Source organism: Lolium rigidum, chromosome 5, assembly GCF_022539505.1.
Source record: "Lolium rigidum isolate FL_2022 chromosome 5, APGP_CSIRO_Lrig_0.1, whole genome shotgun sequence".
NCBI lineage: Eukaryota > Viridiplantae > Streptophyta > Magnoliopsida > Poales > Poaceae > Lolium > Lolium rigidum.
Window position 1 is genome coordinate 103,481,003 of NC_061512.1, and position 19,498 is coordinate 103,500,500.

Consider the following 19,498-nt stretch of genomic DNA (forward strand, 5'->3'; position numbering starts at 1 on the left):
GTTTACCATTTGCTATTAAGTGGAAATATCTCGTATTATTACCTCCCTCCTGAATATGCTTAACTTTCGCTCTTTGGGCCCATTTGGATTCCTCTTCTCTTCTTAATATGTTCAAACTACTATTAGCTTTTTTAATTCCTCCCTTTCATTTGAGGTCAAAATATTTGTCTCTGCTTTCGTATCAAGATGATCAATGATATTTAACAATCTCTCATTTTCCTTCTTATATTTTCCACTTTGATTTTTTGCCCATCCCTTAAGGAATCTTCTAATATGTCTTAATTTATTCAACCAAACATCCATTGGATTAGCTCCAGCTACAACTGATTTCCACTCCTTTAGTATCATATCAAAAAATCCTTCTTGGCGCAGCCAATGCAACTCAAAGGAAATTTTTGCTTGATTACCTACATGTGCTTTCACACCTGAATCAATTAGTATGGGAGTGTGATCCGAATCAGCTCTAGTTAAAGCTCTTACAGTCACCAACGGAAATTTTTGTTCCCACGAAATGGATGTTAGAACTCTATCTAGCTTCTCATATGTAGGTTCTTCTCTCCTACTTGCCCATGTAAATTGTCTCCCAGTTAGAGCAATTTCTCTCAAATTCAAATGCTCAATTATTGCATTAAAAACAAAGGGCCAACGCGCTTTGAAATTATCATTATTTTTCTCCTCCCTATTGCGAATAATATTGAAATCACCTCCTACCAACATAGGTAATGATTCTGATTCGCAAGTTCTCACTAATTCAGCCTCTAACAGTGGTATTGGTACTGTTCTGCTTCAAGAAGGCCATCCTATTGCTTTTGTTAGCAGAGCATTGGGCCCACGCACTAAAGGTCTCTCTACATATGAGAAGGAATACCTGACAATCGTGTTGGCAATTGATCAATGGCTACCATACCTTCAGAGTGGTGAATTTAAAATTATCACTGATCAAAGAAGCCTTGCGCACCTTAATGACCAACATCTTCACACCACTTGGCAGCATGAAGATGCTCGGTCTCCAGTATACAATTGTCTACAGAAAAGGAAGGTGTGATTCGTAAGAAGGGGCACATTTGGTTAGGGTTCAACAGAAAACCTACAAGCTCGTGTCACTGCTTGCTATGCACTCAAGTTCAGCTGGTGGCCATACAGGCTTCCTTGTTACATACATGCGTATGAAGAAATCTTTATCTGGCGTTGATGAGGCAGTTTATCAAGAGATCAGTGAAAGAATGTCTAGCATGTTAAAGAACTAAACCTGAGAGAGTCTGTTACCCAGGACTGCTTCAACCACTACCTGTACCTTGTCATGCTTGGGAAATTATTTACATGGATTTCATCAGTGGTTTCCCTAAACCAGGCCTCTATGATGGTGTTATGGTGGTAGTCGACAAATTCTCAAGGTTTGCGCATTTCATTCCCATTTCTCATCCTTACACCGCGATAGTATCCGAAGTTCTAATACAGTGGTCGGGAATGTCGGAAGTTCTGGCAACCTGCGAAGACTCTAAAGCCCTTCATCAACACTTCCCGGCGGCACCCGGCCGCTTGGGGACATGCAGTTTCTCAGGGGGAGGGGATTGTTAGCGACCCAGTACTGGCCAAGGAGATGGCCCAGGAAGGAGGCCCAAGAGTACCAGGATCAAGCGAGTGCCAACACGTCTCCAGAAATGAAGGACAACGGCCGGTAGTCAATGAGGGATCGACATCATTCATTCGAACGCGGCTTGGTAGTAGCGGCTTCGGCCAACATGGATAGAGAACTTGTAACCGAATTATGTGTGTGAATTCCTCGTAGATAATCGAAGAACTATCGACTGATTCCTCTCTCGCATTCATCTGGTAGCTAGGAGCTAACATATCACATAGGCTCTCTTTCGTACAAGGAAATTCTTCCTGAGATTGGTTTGGAGCCGTGTGTGATGAGAGTTTCTACAATAGCGTGAACGTAGCATGTAGTATTGGCAGTAACAAAGACATGACAATCCAATTTTGCCTGATGCACATGCCATCAAACCTAATGATGCAATACAAAATTGCGGTTTTTTGTTAACTTTTTCATCATATACATCTCCTAGTACTTTCAGTTGCATAATTACAATCTTCAAGGTTGATGATATACGTTCCTCAAAATTGCATGACCTATAGAACCTCAAATTAATATTAGTTGTTCAAGTTACGTAACAAAACTGAATGACTATATGATTGACCAAATCATCATAATCACTGAAGTGCAAATTTGAAAAGAAAAAAAAAACATCAAAGACATCACAACACTAACTGATAAATTGTCCTAAATGAATAATGTCAAAGTGCAATTGATAAAACAAGTTACGAATGATTTGTTAATGTAGCAGATCGACACATAGATTATACACGTCAACATAACACTCAGCTCATAAACTTGCCAAAACAAGATTTTTTTAAAGGGTGCAATAAAAATCATCGCAATCTTAGTATGACGCAACATTTCCATTATTCGAGAAAGAGTGGAATGCATGTCAGAAAAAGGGAAAATCCTCGCTCGAAATGGACGATATGTTATGAGAACCACTCCGCATCCCATCCTTGGATCTCTCCAATGTCCATGCTGCAAACCAAAACGAAAATTCGTCCCATTAGCTAGAGAAAGTTTGCACCTTGATTTGGGTGTGCTAATTACCCTGCAATCAGCATCACTAGCTTAATTACCGTGGCAAGGAGATGTCTTCGCCGTAGTACTCGCTGAGATGCATCGTCCCCAGGACGTCAGAGCCGCCGTTGCTTCCCTGGGCTCCCTGGTGGCCAAGGGTATCGCCACCAAGCCAGTCCAGCGTCGCCGTGGAAGACGTGTCCTCCACGCCGGCGTTCACAGTCTTGGACGTTCCTTCGCCGCCGCCTTCGATGCTCTCGAGGAGCTTGCTCCACCACGCGGACGTGACAAGGTTCACGGTGTCGCTCCACTCCACGTCGTGCTGCTGCCCGATGGAGTAGATCGCCGCCATCTCCTGCTCGTCCAGCACCCGGTGCAGGGACGCGTCGGCCGCTAGCAGCGAGGCGTTCTCCACAGCGGCGGCCGAGGAGGACATGTCGTGGCTCGCCATGGTCACCGAGGGAGAGGAGTAGACCGAGTAGGAGGAAGCAGGCGATGGGTGGTGATGGAGCAACGGGTCAGGATCGAAGGAGGCGGTGCTGTTCTTGGCATCGTCCTCGCCAGCAGGAGCCACAGCGTCGAAGCCCTGGAAGCTGAGGTTTAGCCCTAGCGGTTGCGTCGGGAGGGGGAGCAAGTGATCAAAGCTATCAACCATGGGTGTTTGGTAAGGGAGCGGAGAGGAATAGTAGCTACTATTGCTAATGGCTGTGAAATGTGCAAACGGGGAGTTGTACAGGTAATCTGAGAAGGAAGCATAGCTCATGGGTGGACAAGCAGCAACCCTGCTCGTGTGGCCTTGCTCCTGCACTACGAGAGCCTCCTGCTGCTGTTGCAACTGAAGCAGCTGTTGCTGCTCTTTGGCTTGCCTCATGGATGCCCTGTGGACCTTGAGAGCTGAGACGATCTCCCTCCTTGCCTCTGCCATGTTGAGTAGCCTCTCCTGGTATGGCCTGCTTGTGTGCAGCCTCCTCCTCACCTGCTTCTTGTGTGGCTGCTGCTGTTGAGGTGGTGTTGTTGCTTGGGCGGCTTGTTGCCCTTCTTCCTGATTTGGTTGGCTATGTGGTTTGCTGCCCATGGTGTTGTGGTGGTCTTTGGATCTCACTGTAGATGAGGAGCTAAGTTGCTTCACAAGGCTCCTAATGTAAGCCCCCGAGAGGTGTGGCTGTTCTTGTTTGGTGTTGTTCTTTGAAGAGGACGAAGTGGTACTAGGAACTAGCCTCTGGTTCCTCATCTCTTTCTCTCCTTTTCTCTTTCTAGCTAGTGGATGATTCTCTTTCTTGCTAAGGGAACAGGAGGTGTATGGGAAGGTAGGGTTGTGAGGGAGGGTGATGGGGGTGATATAAATAGGGTGGTACTAGGAAAGCATAGTATATAGTTTGTTAGGATGCCATGCCGTGTTATCCTTTTGGCAATGCATGTCATATGGTCATATGGTAGGTAGGTTGGCTGATAGTGTAGCTAGAACAGGCAGCACACAACGGTGAGTCATCTTTTTGGTACTTGAATAACATTGACTTTTGATCATCTCCGAAAGTCCCTCCCCACATCTCAGGGATAAATGAACAAACTGTCTTGGCACGACCATGGTCAATGTTTTTTTGGGAGGAATGGAAATGTCTATTTCCAGACATGTGTCATTGAACATATACTTAAGCCGTAAATGTTTGAATAAAATGTTGTGACACACATGGCCAATATTTCTAGACATGCATGTGTCACATACTCATACATACTCAACATTGACTTAAGGTAGTATGCAAAGAACAAAAACTAAAATGAGCATCAAGCTTAACCACGTATGGTCTATACTATTGAACCTATGACCATTCTGCATCACATAAAACTTAAAAGTGACAAAGAAATCATGTTCTTTCATATCCAACGAAGGAAAGTATAACCGAGGTGGGTTACAAAAATAAATACTATCATCTTACACCATTTAATTAGCTTTAGTACATCAATATATAGAACAAAGTCTGCCCCCCCTCTAAACTTTTCAGTAGGGTCACTAATTAAACCCCGCTGAACTATGAATAATGATCCATTTAACCACCATACCCGGTTCAAAATTTTAGGTCAAACTTACAGGTTAAGGGGGTAAAACAGACCATTATTGCTAGTTTAGGGGGTTTAGTGAGCCAAGTAAAGTTTAGGGGGAAATATGAGCCAAGTGAAAAGTTTAGGGGGGAAACCGGACTTTGTTCATATATATATGTCCATACTTATTATGGTCTACATCGTGACATGGAAAGTTAGCTTTATTTTGTATACATGAGATGATAAGGTAAATAATATAGTGTTCAAGTCAAAATAAGATGACAATAGAAAAGTAAAACTGATAACAATTTGCATGCATGCGACTTTCCTTGTATCGAAATGATTTAAGCTACTTCCTTTGCTCACTAATGTAAGACCTTCTAGATATTTTTAATTGTGTCTAGATACATGCATTTACAACAAAAAAACTAAAATATCTTACATTAGTGAATGGAGGGAGTAGATCTTATCGATTCTAACATTAGATCAGTATTTCTCGGTTTTGGAAAGCAAAATTTGGTATTGTTCGTTATTAAAAGGCCCACATATATGGTTTTTGAGGAGGTTAGACTTTGGAGTCTCAGAGGAGAAGGTAAGAAGAACCCATGAACACGGCCACCAACTCTCTGTAAAGATACATATTACAAGAACAATAAGTTAACAAATTACACAACTTGTTTCCACCGCTTTCTTTTGTTCAACTAGTACACACTAGAAAAGGAGATAAAAGAGAAAGAGGATCTCAGTCAACACCAGAAAATTTCCGTAGTAGCTAGAGTCGTATGCACATGGACGCAAATCAATTACTGTATACATGATGCATATAGAATTATAGATACGGGTCACTTCAAATATGGCCAACTTCTTTGTTCTCCTGCAAACAACTGACTCGCTAAAGCGATAAGATTCACCAATCAACCACATAAAGATAAGCAGGCCGGCCGTGTGGTCTACAAATAGATGTGCATGATTCTGTTCCTTTGATGGACCGAATGATATTGACAGAGAACACGAGCATTGAATGTGTATAGAGATCAATGGTGTCATCTAGCCTTCAAGTGCAGTCCCTCCCATCCCTGACTGTGCCCTACTTGCTGATAGAATGATTGGCTATGTACGGGCTCTCTCTCTCTCTCTCTCTCTCTCTCTCTCTCTCTCTCTCTCTCTCTAATGGCTAGTGAATTTAGTAGGAACTATGAAAAAAAGCACGTACCTATGTAAAGGGCCGCAAAGAAGCTGCCCACGGTCGTCAAAAGATTGCAGAAGTTCATTAACTCATTGCATGATCCAAAACCGAATGGAGGATGGCCGCCCGGCCACATACATTCGACTTCGGCTTGATGTTTATCAGCTGCAAGAACCCATGCATGCGATGGTAATGTGATATGCATGCAACGTCCAAGGTCTACATTCAAATATGTGGTTCGTCCTTGAATGAGAATCGACTGACCAAGACGATAGATGTTGTTTCCGACGTGGATCATTCATTAGTTATCAATCTCTTTAGCGTGTGCATGCAGATGTGGTGTACGTGTACATGTGTCGACAGGAGGCGTTCTTAGGTTCGTTTTGTAATACTACCACCGTTTCAAGGAATAAGGCACTCTCATTTTACGTGCTTTTTGTTTGATCAAGAATTACTTTAAATAGATAAAGATTGTTTGTATGAAATTAATATCATTAAAAAGTGCTTTTCAATACGAATTGAACGATACTAATTACATATAATACAATCAAAATTTTGTTGCTCAATTTTTATAGTCAAAGTTTGTCTTGGAATAGCCGTGCGCCTTATTCATTTAAACAGAGGTAGTAGTACTAGTGGGTGCATAATGTATGTAGTATAAAATAATTTGTATTGAAGTATTTTATTTTGAAATGGAGGATGAGACCCCGACTTTGCATCGACGAGATACATACGGCCTTTATTTAGATTTTATTCAACAAAAACTTATTAAAAGCATACATCATAAAACCCGAAGCCATCACTCAACACCTACAAACCCGATGATGGGTGAAGAAACATGTCATCATGGCTTTGTACCCTAAAAATAGAAACAATGACCCACCAGCTAAATACCAGGGGCATCACCGAGTCACCGTATGACTGAAATGTGAGCACTCGCCCATCAGTAAGCATATGTCGTCGAGACCCTGCTGCACCATGTCGATGGACCCCTTGTTTTGAACTAATTGTTGGTCAAAGCAATGTTTATGCTTCTGTACATCCCCTTAAAAAAGTTTACGGATTTTGATGCAAATCAACGGTTGAGACTAGACCTTGCCCTTCTTTAGAAAGGGTAATCTAGTCTACGGTAATTTTTTTTTGAACAGACAGAGGGGTCAAAGTGACCCCGGTGGAGCTATCATTGCAAATACACGTGGTTGTTACATTTTACAAAGAGGCCTTTTACATCACTCGCACTAAGAACCTGAAATTTGAAGATAAGGCCTCTCATTCTTACGAAAACCACCCTAGGACTAAAGATGAAAAAGCAATCAGGTCCTAAGGCTCCTCCGCCACACGTCGCCGGCGACCTCCAAGCGTCACCGCCGAGATCAGAGAGCAGCTCGCTCGATGGCTCTGCTTCGGCGACCTCCAAGCGTCACCGCTGAGATCAGAGAGCAGCTCGCTCGATGGCTCTGCTCCGGCGACCAGACCTGTCCACCGGCCACATCCAGGATCCCGGGGACGCACCAGTTGGTACCCTGGAGGCATCGAGCACCGGCAGAAGGTCGAGATGGCCTCCATACAGGAGGTTGCAGATGGGCCGCAACTACAGACAAGGATCACAGCGATGGCCGTCGCTGTGTGTTGCGCACAGGAAGTAGCTCCAAAGCAGCAAGAATCTCCCCGCCACCAATCTAGAGGAGCTCGGCTACCTCCTCCGCCACCATGACGATGAGAGGAACAGAAGAGCTGAAGAAGATCTTGACGGCAAAACTCTTGTCGACGCTTATTGAGGAAGATCTCGCCGGATCTGTAGCTACCAGCACACCTCCACCTTGGAGGGTCGTCGGAGCGCCTCACTGGAGAGCACCTGATGCCTCGCTGGGACACCAGAGTGACGGTCTTCCCTGGCATAACGCCAGACTCCTTCAGAAAAGAGAAACGAGGGGGAACAGGAGCAAAGAGAATGGAAGCTACTCCTTGCCATGGATCCGGCCAGGAGGTGTCAGCATAGGAGCTCACCGCCACCTCTCCCCAACCAAGAATGGCATGAGGAGGAAGAAGAGAGGCTCCAGATCTGACTGCCAGGTTATTCGCCAGGGGGGAAACTAAAACTAAGAAACCTACAACTACTAGGAGCCAGACCCTTCTCCCACCCAGCGCCGGCCACCATGGCCGCTGTCGGCGAGGGGGAGAGAGGCCGGCGATGGTTTCATAGGCAGATGTCAAGGACAAGAAGATCCACATGCTCAGAGGGGGAAAGGGGGAAAGTCTGTCTACGGTAAATTCATATAAGGTGTACACTAGCACACGTAAAAAAACACATCGAAAGTAAGATTTGCAGTGTTGAATTTGAAGCATAATGGTCGAAGGAAACAATTTTTTCATTGCTCACGTTTTTATTGGACCACTTGACCGAGGCTTGGAGGTGACATGCCCATAAGCCAAGGTATCTTCTTCATTCTTTTGCAGCACATAAGACTACCATTAGAGTGGACTCAGAGCTTTGAGGAATGGCAAAAGAAAAGGTTCGATGTCCATTGTTGTGGGTATACTTTATGGGTATAACAACGGCGTGGCCTCGATCTGGCAAGCCCGGGTGGCCCACAGATGGTGATGTGGCATGTGGCCCATCGGGCGGCCCAGTTGCTGTAGATCCTGAAGGATGAAGTCCAGCCCAGGAGCGAGGAGCCGGATCCCAACCGACCTACGAAGGAGGCCGGATCCATTGAGGCCCATAAGGTATCCGGATCTCGCGCGACATAGATGGAAGGCGGATCCTTGACGTACACGGCAAGACATTGTACCGTAGTTAGGCAACTTGTATTCCGGCTAGGACTCTCCATGTAAACCCTAGATCCGTGCGCCTTTATAAGCCGGATCCCGGGAGCCCTAGAGGCACAACCACAACTCATTGTAACAATGCGAAAGCGCCCATATAATTCCAGACAAGCAGCAGTAGGCCCTGTCTTCGAGCAGGTGTTCCGAAGATGGGTAAATCGCGTATCACCGCCCTGAGGACTCTCCGCCCTACGGCCCCTACTTCTTCTCCCCCTTGTGAGGATCCCTCCTCCAGGGTACCGTCGAATAGGCAACGACAGTTGGCGCCCACCGTGGGGCCAACAACGTCAGGAGGCCGGAACCGGGAGGGTTCCGCCATGGGAAGCTACGACGAATCCATCGCTGTGGGGCGTGTTCTTTATGCCGGAAACTTTCCCATCGTCCTGAAGGACGAGTGCTGGATTCCGGCTAGGTCCAACCCCATCAAGCTCTCCATCGTCCCGATTGGCGGCATACACGTCTTCATCAGCGAAACCGTCGATTCCGACGGAAACGCCCTAGTAAGTAACGTTGAGGCGACCGCCGCTGAGCAGGACGCAGTCGCGAAGATCCGATCTGAGATGCTGGAGCTTCCTATGGAAGATTCCGCCTTAGATCTGGAAAATTCAAAGCCCACCCAATCCGCCCCTGAGCAGGAAACAACGGTGGAAGACCAATGCAGATCCGCCTGGGTCTTCCAGGTGTTAGAGAAGCAAAGGTGTCACTTCGTGCACATCCTCGCACATACCGCTGGAACCGCTCCTCCTCCGGAAGAAGCATGACCCATGCAGTTGAGGCTGCCAGAACCGGCGACGTCCCGGAACAGCAGGAGGCTGCCGGAGATAGCAACGCACCGGATCAGCAAGAGGATGCCGGAGACGTAGAAGAATCAATCCTGGGCAACCTAAGTCCAACTTCCGACGATGCTTCGTCCATGAACACGGAGGAATTCAACCAGGCTTTGAAGGAGTTAGAGGGCGAAGAGGAAGCTGAGGCGGAATCTGCCCCACCTAAGCAGGTCCTAGCAACCATAACTGGGTTAGGCGAGGACGTTGACGAAGAAGAGACTCCCGCTGGCGTAGCACTCCTGAAAGCGTCCACTTCGGATACTCCGCCATCGCGACCCCGTCGCCGTGCCGCATCGGAATCCGGAGAAGACAACTTTTCTGGGGACAAGGATTACTTGACCCCGGAAGAACTCGTGGAGCAAGCAGGCATAGGAGCCCTAGTTCACACATAAGTCCTCAACAAGCCTATAACTCCGGAGGAAGCCGCATATCCGATAGCTTTAGAAGCTGCAAGAAAGGAGATGCTGGCTACCGCCAAGAAAATTTCCACCACCGCAGCGGCGATGCTCGAAGAAAGGCAAGAAGCTCAACAAGTAATGGATGGTTTCCTCCAAAGAGAGTGTGAAGCTATTGACTCGTTGCAGAAGGCCAAAAAACTCTGAGAACATTGGGAGTCTATGATAAAGGACGCCCGCAAGGAAGCAGACAAGATCCGGCGGGAGGCCATTAACCCCCGCAAGATCACCTTCGCAACTCCCTCTAATCAGCAGCCGCTCACAACTCCAAAGGAGAACATGCAGAAGGCTGCAGAGCTTCTGAACAAGGAGAATGAGGAAATCGACATCAAGTACCTCCGCACGCTCGTCGCTTCAGCGGTACAGCAGCAGAGCAAGGCAGACACTTCGTGCAAGCTGGAATCTAACCCAGATCTATGCATATCCACTGCGCAAAAGGACGCCTCCAGAAGCAAACACCGCGACGACGAATCGCGCACCGGATCCTCCGAGCGTAGAAGGAGAACCTGTTGACGTCAGAAACCCCCTGGCGGGCAGAGACGGTCAACACGGTAGAGCCGGGAACAACTAGGGCTGCGGCTGGCCCCAGTCCCTCAGAGCGACGGCCCGCAAAGCCTCCTGGTCGCACGCGCCGATGTTTATCACAAGGGCGTGCCACCCGACCTATACCTGGTCAGGAAGGTGTGGATGATGCCTCGCTTAGTTTCCTGCAGGGCACACACGTAAACATTAAATACGAGCCTCGATCGGCTCTCAAGTTATCCCGTGAATCGGCTCAAAGAGCCGATCCACCCATGATTCAGACGAGGTGTCCGAATATATGGTGGTCCTGCTTGATCAAGGTAAAGCTAATGAGATCTACGACGATTTAGGGTTTTCACCGCATAATCGGATCATCCTACTCAGGATTGGGCCTCGCGCTCGCGCACGGTGACCGTAAGCCGATCCTAGACAGGGCCTAAAACCAACACGAGGTTGATCCCCGGAACATCCGTTCTAGGACTAGCAAATGCCACCCTACACGCCGCTGGATCCTCCGACCCCTTGTAAGGCCTAACTATTGCGGATGTTAAACTAATCCTTGATGAACAAGGAGCAACCGTAACGGATCAGATCTACTAAACTATGATCAAGGGGTGCCGCCCCTACACCTAAGATAGGTGTAAGGGCGGCTAGACATGCAAGGGTTGCACTACGAAAGCATGTAATATGAAGAACAATGCTAACCCTAACATGTCTAAGATAACTACGTTGCTCGCCATCAAAAAGGCTTCGGTACGAGCAACGCATGAACAACGTAGGCAGGCTTAGTGCTGCCTAGATCGCAAGATGCGATCTAGGCAGCATGATGCTTACCGGTAGAAACCCTCGAGACGAAGGAGTTGGCGATGCGCCGAGATTTGTTTGTGGTTGAACGTTGGTTGTTGTTTATTCCATAAACCCTAGATACATATTTATAGTCCAGCGGACTTTCTAATGTGGGCGTGCACCAAACCGTGCACGAGTAAGATTCTAACTTCTAAACTAAGATGCGATCTAATATATTACAGATACACGGGCAATTAAGCCCAACTTGGTATAAAAGGCCGATTCACGTATTCCTTCTATATATATATTCTTCACGTCCATCTTGATCGCGGCCCACCTCTGACTCGGTCAAATTCTGGTGATAACACATGCCCCCTGGTTTTGGAAATGACATTTCCAAAATCATTACGCTTTCTTTCGTCGGGTCATGTCGTGGCAGAGCAGAACTGCCGCAGAATCTTCCATCATTACGCCTCGCCTCCCGGGCTTCTCTGTATGAATTGTCAATTTCGGCCTCACGTCCTCGAGAACCGTCATGGCATTAAATCTCCACTACACTCTCTCTATTTATCTGTGCCAAACGGTTCACCACTCCATCGCCTTGCTCTGCTTTGTTCACCAAACCAAAAAACCCTTCTCTCCTGCAGCCATGTCTTCCTCTTCCTCCTCCGCTTCGGGCACCTCTCTCCAACCGTTGCCGAAGAACAAAGAAGAGGACGATCTCCGCTCCGGGCGCACCCCATCTCCTCCGACAAGGAGAAGAAGGGAGGAGAAGCGGAGAGGACCAAGGCCCCCCCCCCTCCGCCAGGCTCCCGCCGAAGAAGCGCTCCCGCATGTGGGCGGACAGCGAGGACGACGATGATGACGAGGAAGAAGAAGATGAGGAGGAGGAAGATGATTCCTCCGCCTCCATTGGGTATCCTCCAACGAAGCGCTTCCGCGGCTGGGCGGATAGCGAGGACGATGATGATGACGAGGAGGAGGAGGAGGCTCCAGCCGACGGCCGGGGCAGCGAGCGGCGAGGAGCTTCCTCGGGAGCAGCGCCGACGACCTCGATGACGGCGACGATGAGGACAGCGACGACTAGTAGAGTAGGACTAGCAGTAGCAGTGCACTAGGCACTAGATCCCTCTTTTGAGAGCCATCGGCTCTTCTTGTAAAGCCGCCCCTTTGAATTAATGAGAATTGTTCTTCCAATTTCTCCTTTCATTAATCCAATTTCCATCCTCCCGCTTGCCACACCAAGACCGATAGTAACGAGTCGGGCTATTATTGTTTTCTCGACCGTGGCGTTTTGCAGTCCCGCAGCCGATGGCCATCCATCGGCTCATTTGAGAAACCAGTCTCTTCCTTTTCTTGCAGCACCAGTACGGTCCAAACCTCGTACCAGACGACGGCTTTTCCTTCCCAGTTCTTCCCTGAGAAGATCATGATGCAGTGACAGCCGAGGTAACTCCAATCGGCTTTTAAAAACAGGGCACCTACCAGGCCCATTGCCCCCCGAGTCTTAGTGAAGGCGAATCAGCCACATGTGCCGACATTAGTCTTAGCCAAGGCAAAACAGAGCTGTATGGACCTGGGCTCGATCATGTCTGAGGGAGCTTCTTATGCAGAGCTAGCCGATTTGAACATAAATCGGTTTCTCAAAGCAGAGAGCCTTCAAGGTGAGCTGCCCCCCGAGTTTCTTCAGTTCTTGCCGGCCAGATCGGCTCCTTTCCCTTGGTGGGTTTAATGCAATCCATCCTTGACCTGATCTGCACGTCCAGGCTGCTCTTGGCCTTGTCCTCGAAGAGAAGATCCGAGCTCTTAAACTACTCCATTGAGGAGTTCTTTCATTAAAACCCTCTTCGTGCTTCATTGACCCTCTGATCGTAACAATTATTCCTCTTGAGTCGATGGCCATACATCGGCTTTGTATCCTTAAGTCGATGTCTGCTGCATCGGCTGTGCTCGAAAATTTTCGAATTTTCAGAATTTTTTTTCTTTTTTACGGCCGACTGGTGCATCGGCCCCCACACTCCAATACCCATCACCAAAGATGAGATGGGATAATTCTACTGCATATCCTCGTGTTCTATCCACCTGGGTGCCCCCCCGAGCCGATTCTGTCAAGAGAATTGATGGTATCGGCTCTGTTGGATAACATGTTGAACCCAGGCAGAATGGTGGGTGAGGATAATTTTGGCCGATTGCTGGAATCGGCCTCCATGTTGCTTGTTCGATGAAAGGTTTTATAATGTCCCTTCATAAATTTTTGGGGCCGATCACAAGGATCAGCCTCGCCACGTTTGCTCATTGATGTGCTCTTGCTACTCGTCCATGCCGGTAGATAAAACCAGCCCAATCTCTGACTTCATCATGTTGGTGCTCTTGCTGTCGCCCACCTTGAGTGCATCGTGTGATCGTGGAGCGCTAAGCTTTGTCGGAAGAACGAGCACCATGTTTGTGCCAGCCGATGTTTCATCATCGGCTTTCCTTTGCTTGGGGCGCCACTCCATTTTCCGTGGACGACCCTCTTCATCCAGGGTTCGCTGAACCTTCGCAGCCGGATCAGGCCTTGCTTTCCTCAATGTATGCAAGTATAACCTCTCGGCTTCTTCCAGGCCGCGCAATCGTTGAACCCTGCGTTTCTGGGAACGGCTGAGTCCATCAGGGCACCACCTTGGCCGGTGATACCTGTCTTCTTCTTCTCCCTCGTCTTCTTGAATCTTCGAGATCCTTCAAGTGAGGGGACTCAGCTCGTTTGCTCTGTGGCGGGAGAGGTCCTAAGCGCTCGAACACGGACACGCTGGCTGCCTCCTTCTTCTTCCGGTTGCATTCTGGGCAATTGCCGATTGTTGGCAATCGGCTCATTCCTGAATCCCAGCAGTGCCTGAAGAAAGGACAATCCCAGTGCCTGTCCTCGCCGTCTTGCTCCCTTGCCTTTCCCTTGGCACAACGCTCGTGCTCCTCCTCATCGCGGTTATGCCGACGATGTCTTCTGGCTTCTCTAGCCAGACGATCTCTTTCATCATCGTCGCTGGACCGTCGGCGTTGGTCGTACTGACTCACATACTTGTTGAGGAGGTGATCAGAGAGAGGTCGCTGATATCTTATGTTCTTCACTTCTCCCTCTGTTACGTAGCGCTTGCCGTCTTGGCGGAGCCGATCGCGTGGAGCGGCTTCCTCTCGTTTCTTTGCTATGAGAGCAGCTGCCCTCATCTCCATCCTTGCCGCCGTGGTGTCCAAGATCTACCATGTTGATATTGCACAGGAAACCCGGCTGGCACCCTGCATGGCAAGCATACTCCACCATGTTTACGGCGGGGAAGGGGTGTGTGTCGACCTTCATGGCGTATTGGTGAAAATCAACCGTCCGTTTTCTATCGCCATTTGGATCTGCTGCCGCCACACCCTGCAGTCGTTGGTGGTGTGGGAGAACGTGTTATGCCATTTGCAGTATGGCCTTCCGTTCAGCTCTTGCACCGTGGGGAACTTGTGGCCTTCGGGTACCTTTATATGCTTCTCCGCGAGTAAGAGGTCAAAAATCTGCTCCGTCTTAGTCACGTCGAAGTCGAACCCTTTTGGAGGGCCTTGTGGCTTTACCCATTTGCAGGTCACGGGGCCCGTCGCTCGAGTCCATTCAGCCACTGCTACCTCCCGATCTCCCATGGCACCTTCATCTTCGTCTGCCTCAACCACAGCCACCACCCGCTTGAATTTGTCCCGGTAAACATCCGGGTGGCGCTCGTTCATATGCTTGTCGCCTTCGCACCATGTGCGCTAACGAAGGGTAGTCTCGCTTGGGAGGCCACGTCCTTGATTGATGATGAGAGACCCACCACCGCCAACTCGACCGCTTCTTTTTCACTTATACGAGCCGAAAAGCATCGGTTCCTAATGGTCCTGAAGCGCTGGACGTATTCTGCCACTGTCTCCCCGCGCTTCTGTCGTACTTGCGCTAGATCGGCAAAACCAAGATCGGAAGCCTCTGAGTGATACTGCTCATGGAACTGCTCTTCCAACTGCTTCCAAGTTTGGATGGAGTTCGGTGGTAGCGATGTGTACCACCCGAAAGCCGATCCTGTGAGGGATTGTGAGAAGAACCTCACGCGCAACTCATACAACGCTGAGATCGTGCCCAGCTGTGCCAAATATCGGCTCACATGCTCGATGGAGCTGGACCCATCTCGATCCACTAAACTTGGTGAAGTCCGGGAGCCGATATTTGGGTGGCAGCGGGATCAGTTCGTAGCTGTTGGGGTACGGCTTGGTGTAGCCGAACGCCTTCCTTTTCGGCATCATACCGAACTGATCTTTCAGAATTGTACAAATCTGATCCACTGTGATGGCTGAAGGTGTCGAACCCTGAAGATTCGCCGGGGTGGCATACTTAACCAGCCATGCTTGCTTTTCCGGTTCTAAGCCAACTGCAGGAGCTGGGCTTTGGAGGTTCGTCGGGGTGGCGTACTTAGCCAGCCACGATTGCTTCTCGGGATCGGCTCCTGACGTTCCTCCTGCCGTTCCAGAGGCCCCTGATATTGCAGCCTGGTTCGAGAGTGCCCAGGCGTTGCAGTCCGGTACGTATGCGCACGTGTATCCGTGCGGGATCTCCTTAGGTGGCTCAGGTAGGAACTGGTAGTCACCAGGATCACCACCAACCTTGTAGACGACGTATGCCGATGAGTTCGGCAGTTCCGGTGCTGCCCATGCGAACGGCTGGGGCTGGAGCGGCATCTCTCCTTTGAAAGTCCCCGCAGCCGGTCCCGACGGGGAGTACCGGTGACTCATGATTTCCTTGACGACGCGCGAGCGACACGCTCCAAGGTGTTCACCAGGCTCTCGTAGTGGCGGTGCAGCGAATGAGCCACCATGTAGTTGATTTCCGCCGCAGCGACCTAGTGCGTTCTTCCGACGGGGCGGAAAGGTCCACTCCATCGAGTGCGCCTTCAGGCGTGAAACCCTTCCACCTGACGCCATGGGAGCGGGTTCGGTGGAAGGAGCCGATGAGTTCGGCTTCGAGGGTTGCCTTGATCTCGTCATGCTTCTTCTTGAGCTCATCGGGCGGATCCTCGTACGTGACCGGAGTGTCTTCCGCCATCTCGGATGTAGATGGCGATGTTGCGGATGTCGAAGGCGGTCCCACCGGGCGTGCCGTGAATGTGTTGACGTCGAAACCCCCGGCGGGCGGAGACGGTCAACACGGTAGAGCCGGGAACAACTAGGGCTGCGGCTGGCCCCGGCCCTCGCGAGCGACGGCTCGCAAAGCCTCCCTGGTCGCACGCGCCGATGTTTATCACAAGGGCGTGCCACCTGACCTATACCTGGTCGGGAAGGTGTGGATGATGCCTCGCTTAGTTTCTCGCAGGGCACACACGTAAACATTAAATACGAGCCTCGATCGGCTCTCGAGTTATCCTGTGAATCGGCTCAAAGAGCCGATCCACCCATGATTCGGACGAGGTGTCCGAATATATGGTGGTCCTGCTTGATCAAGGTAAAGCTAATGAGATCTACGACGATTTAGGGTTTTCACCGCATAATCGGATCATCCTACTCAGGATTGGGCCTCGCGCCGCGCACGGTGACCGTAAGCCGATCCTAGACAGGGCCTAAAAACCAACACGAGGTTGATCCCCGGAACATCCGTTCTAGGACTAGCAAACGCCACCCTACACGCCGCTGGATCCTCCGACCCCTTGTAAGGCCTAACTATTGCGGATGTTAAACTAATCCTTGATGAACAAGGAGCAACCGTAACGGATCAGATCTACTAAACTATGATCAAGCGGGTGCCGCCCCTACACCTAAGATAGGTGTAAGGGCGGCTAGACATGCAAGGGTTGCACTACGAAAGCATGTAATATGAAGAACAATGCTAACCCTAACATGTCTAAGATAACTACGTTGCTCGCCATCAAAAAGGCTTCAGCATCGAGCAACGCATGAACAACGTAGGCAGGCTTGTGCTGCCTAGATCGCAAGATGCGATCTAGGCAGCATGATGCTTACCGGTAGAAACCCTCGAGACGAAGGAGTTGGCGATGCGCCGAGATTTGTTTGTGGTTGAACGTTGGTTGTTGTTTATTCCATAAACCCTAGATACATATTTATAGTCCAGCGGACTTTCTAATGTGGGCGTGCACCAAACCGTGCACGAGTAAGATTCTAACTTCTAAACTAAGATGCGATCTAATATATTACAGATACACGGGCAATTAAGCCCAACTTGGTATAAAAGGCCGATTCACGTATTCCTTCTATATATATATTCTTCACGTCCATCTTGATCGCGGCCCACCTCTGACTCGGTCAAATTCTGGTGATAACAGAACCAGAGAACACCCAAATCCAATCCCTGTACCATCAAAGACACCTCCGCCAGATCCGAAAAAGGGAAAGGATGCGATGTACACTGGTAGGGAAAAGTACCGGAATCCGTCACCTCCGCCCAACGAGTACCCGCGTCCTCCACATCCTCGCCGCCGTAGTCCAACCGGAAACGCCAGACCCCACGGGCCTGGTGGAATCAACATCCGCGACAACGTGGTCCCTCAGAGGAACAGGAACAGGGAGCGTACGCCGGAACCTCGCAGGAGCCGGAACCAGGAGCGTGACCCGGAGCCTCGCAGAAGCCGGAACGATGAAGGCGACCATCACTATGGTGAAGGCAGCCATCGAAGCCGGAGTCAGCATCGCGAAGAAAGAGGAGAATCTGAAGGCGGAAGCAAGAGGTCGAACCGGCCCCCTCGCAGGTGTCCCTCCCCACCACCTAGCGGTGGAGGAGGAGGTGGAGGCGGAGGCGGATGCCGAAGATCTCGCTCGCGCTCAAAATCCCCCCCGCAATGGCTCGCGTGATGCGCGGGAACGTCTCAACGAATACAGATCTGACTACATCAGCCCAAAGTGCTTTGGCGGGATGATTCGAGAGGAACCAAAGCCAAGGATGAACCTCAAGCTACCCAGAAACCTGAAGCATTATGATGGCAGCGAAAGGCCGGATACCTGGATCGAGGATTACTACAATGCAGTAACCTTCACCGGAGGAACCCCTAACATAGCCTGCCGCATGCTCCAGCTGTACCTTGTAGGTCCAGCCCGGATCTGGCTCAGTGACCTCGAGAAGAATTTCATCTTTTGCTGGTTTGACCTGAAGAATGCATTCGAGAAGCACTTCAGGGGCACCTACAAAAGACCTGGCACGACAAGTGATCTACATGCATGTATCCAGAAGAAGGGTGAAACATCAAGGAGCTTCCTCACCCGGTGGTTAGCAACCAGGAACGAGTGCGAGAACGTTGATAATCGCACAACCATGCACGCCTTCATAGGTGGATTGCAGCGGGGAGGACTGCTGCAGCACAAGCTCACTTGCTTGGTCAATGCCAACAAGCTGACTTTGGATGATATGATCACCATCGCTAGCGATCACACCGCCGCCGATGACGACGCAGACGGAGATCTCGCAGCCACAGCCATACCTCTGCATCAGCAAAAGAAGAACCGTGACAACGGCAGCAGCAGCGGCACCAAGCGGAAAAATCCTCCTGATGACCAAAGAAGTGGAGAATCCGACTTGATCGCCATGGCCTTCCAGCGAGGAGGGCAAGGAGGCGGAAGAGGCCGCGGTGGTGGAGCCGGCAGGGGCCAGCAGCGTGGTGACGAGGTCACCACTGCCGGAACCCGCGCTCCCCAAACTTATGAAGAGTACAGAGACATGCCTTGCTTAGCCCACATTGATCCGGCTACCGGCAAGTCCTCTCACACCAATCGCAACCGCAAGTGGGTCAATGACCTCAAAACTGACCCGGAAGCAGGATACAAGCGAGCCCGCAAGCACCGCCAACGCGGCAAAGGTGGCAAGGGCAAAAACAAGGACAAGGAGGAAGATAGTTCCGAGGCGATGGATGAGGACGACGCTTTGCCGGATGCCAAGGAAGGACCCGCAGCTAACAAGTCCAACCCCTTCGTCAAAAAGAGCGCGGGTGCATATCACACCTTCCTCGGAACTCCAATAGTCTGCGCCAGCAAATCAGCTCTCCGGATCCTGAACGCCACAGTTCTGGCTGTGCTGCAGTATGTCAGATGGTCGGAAACTCCGTGTACGTTTGATAGGCAAGATCATCTTACCATCATTCCGAAAGAGTGTTATGCCTTGGTTGTAAGTCCCCGCATTGATGGGTATGATTTCTCCAAGTGCCTTATGGATGGCGGAGCCAGCTTGAACATCATGTACCTGGAGACTCTGGAGAGGATG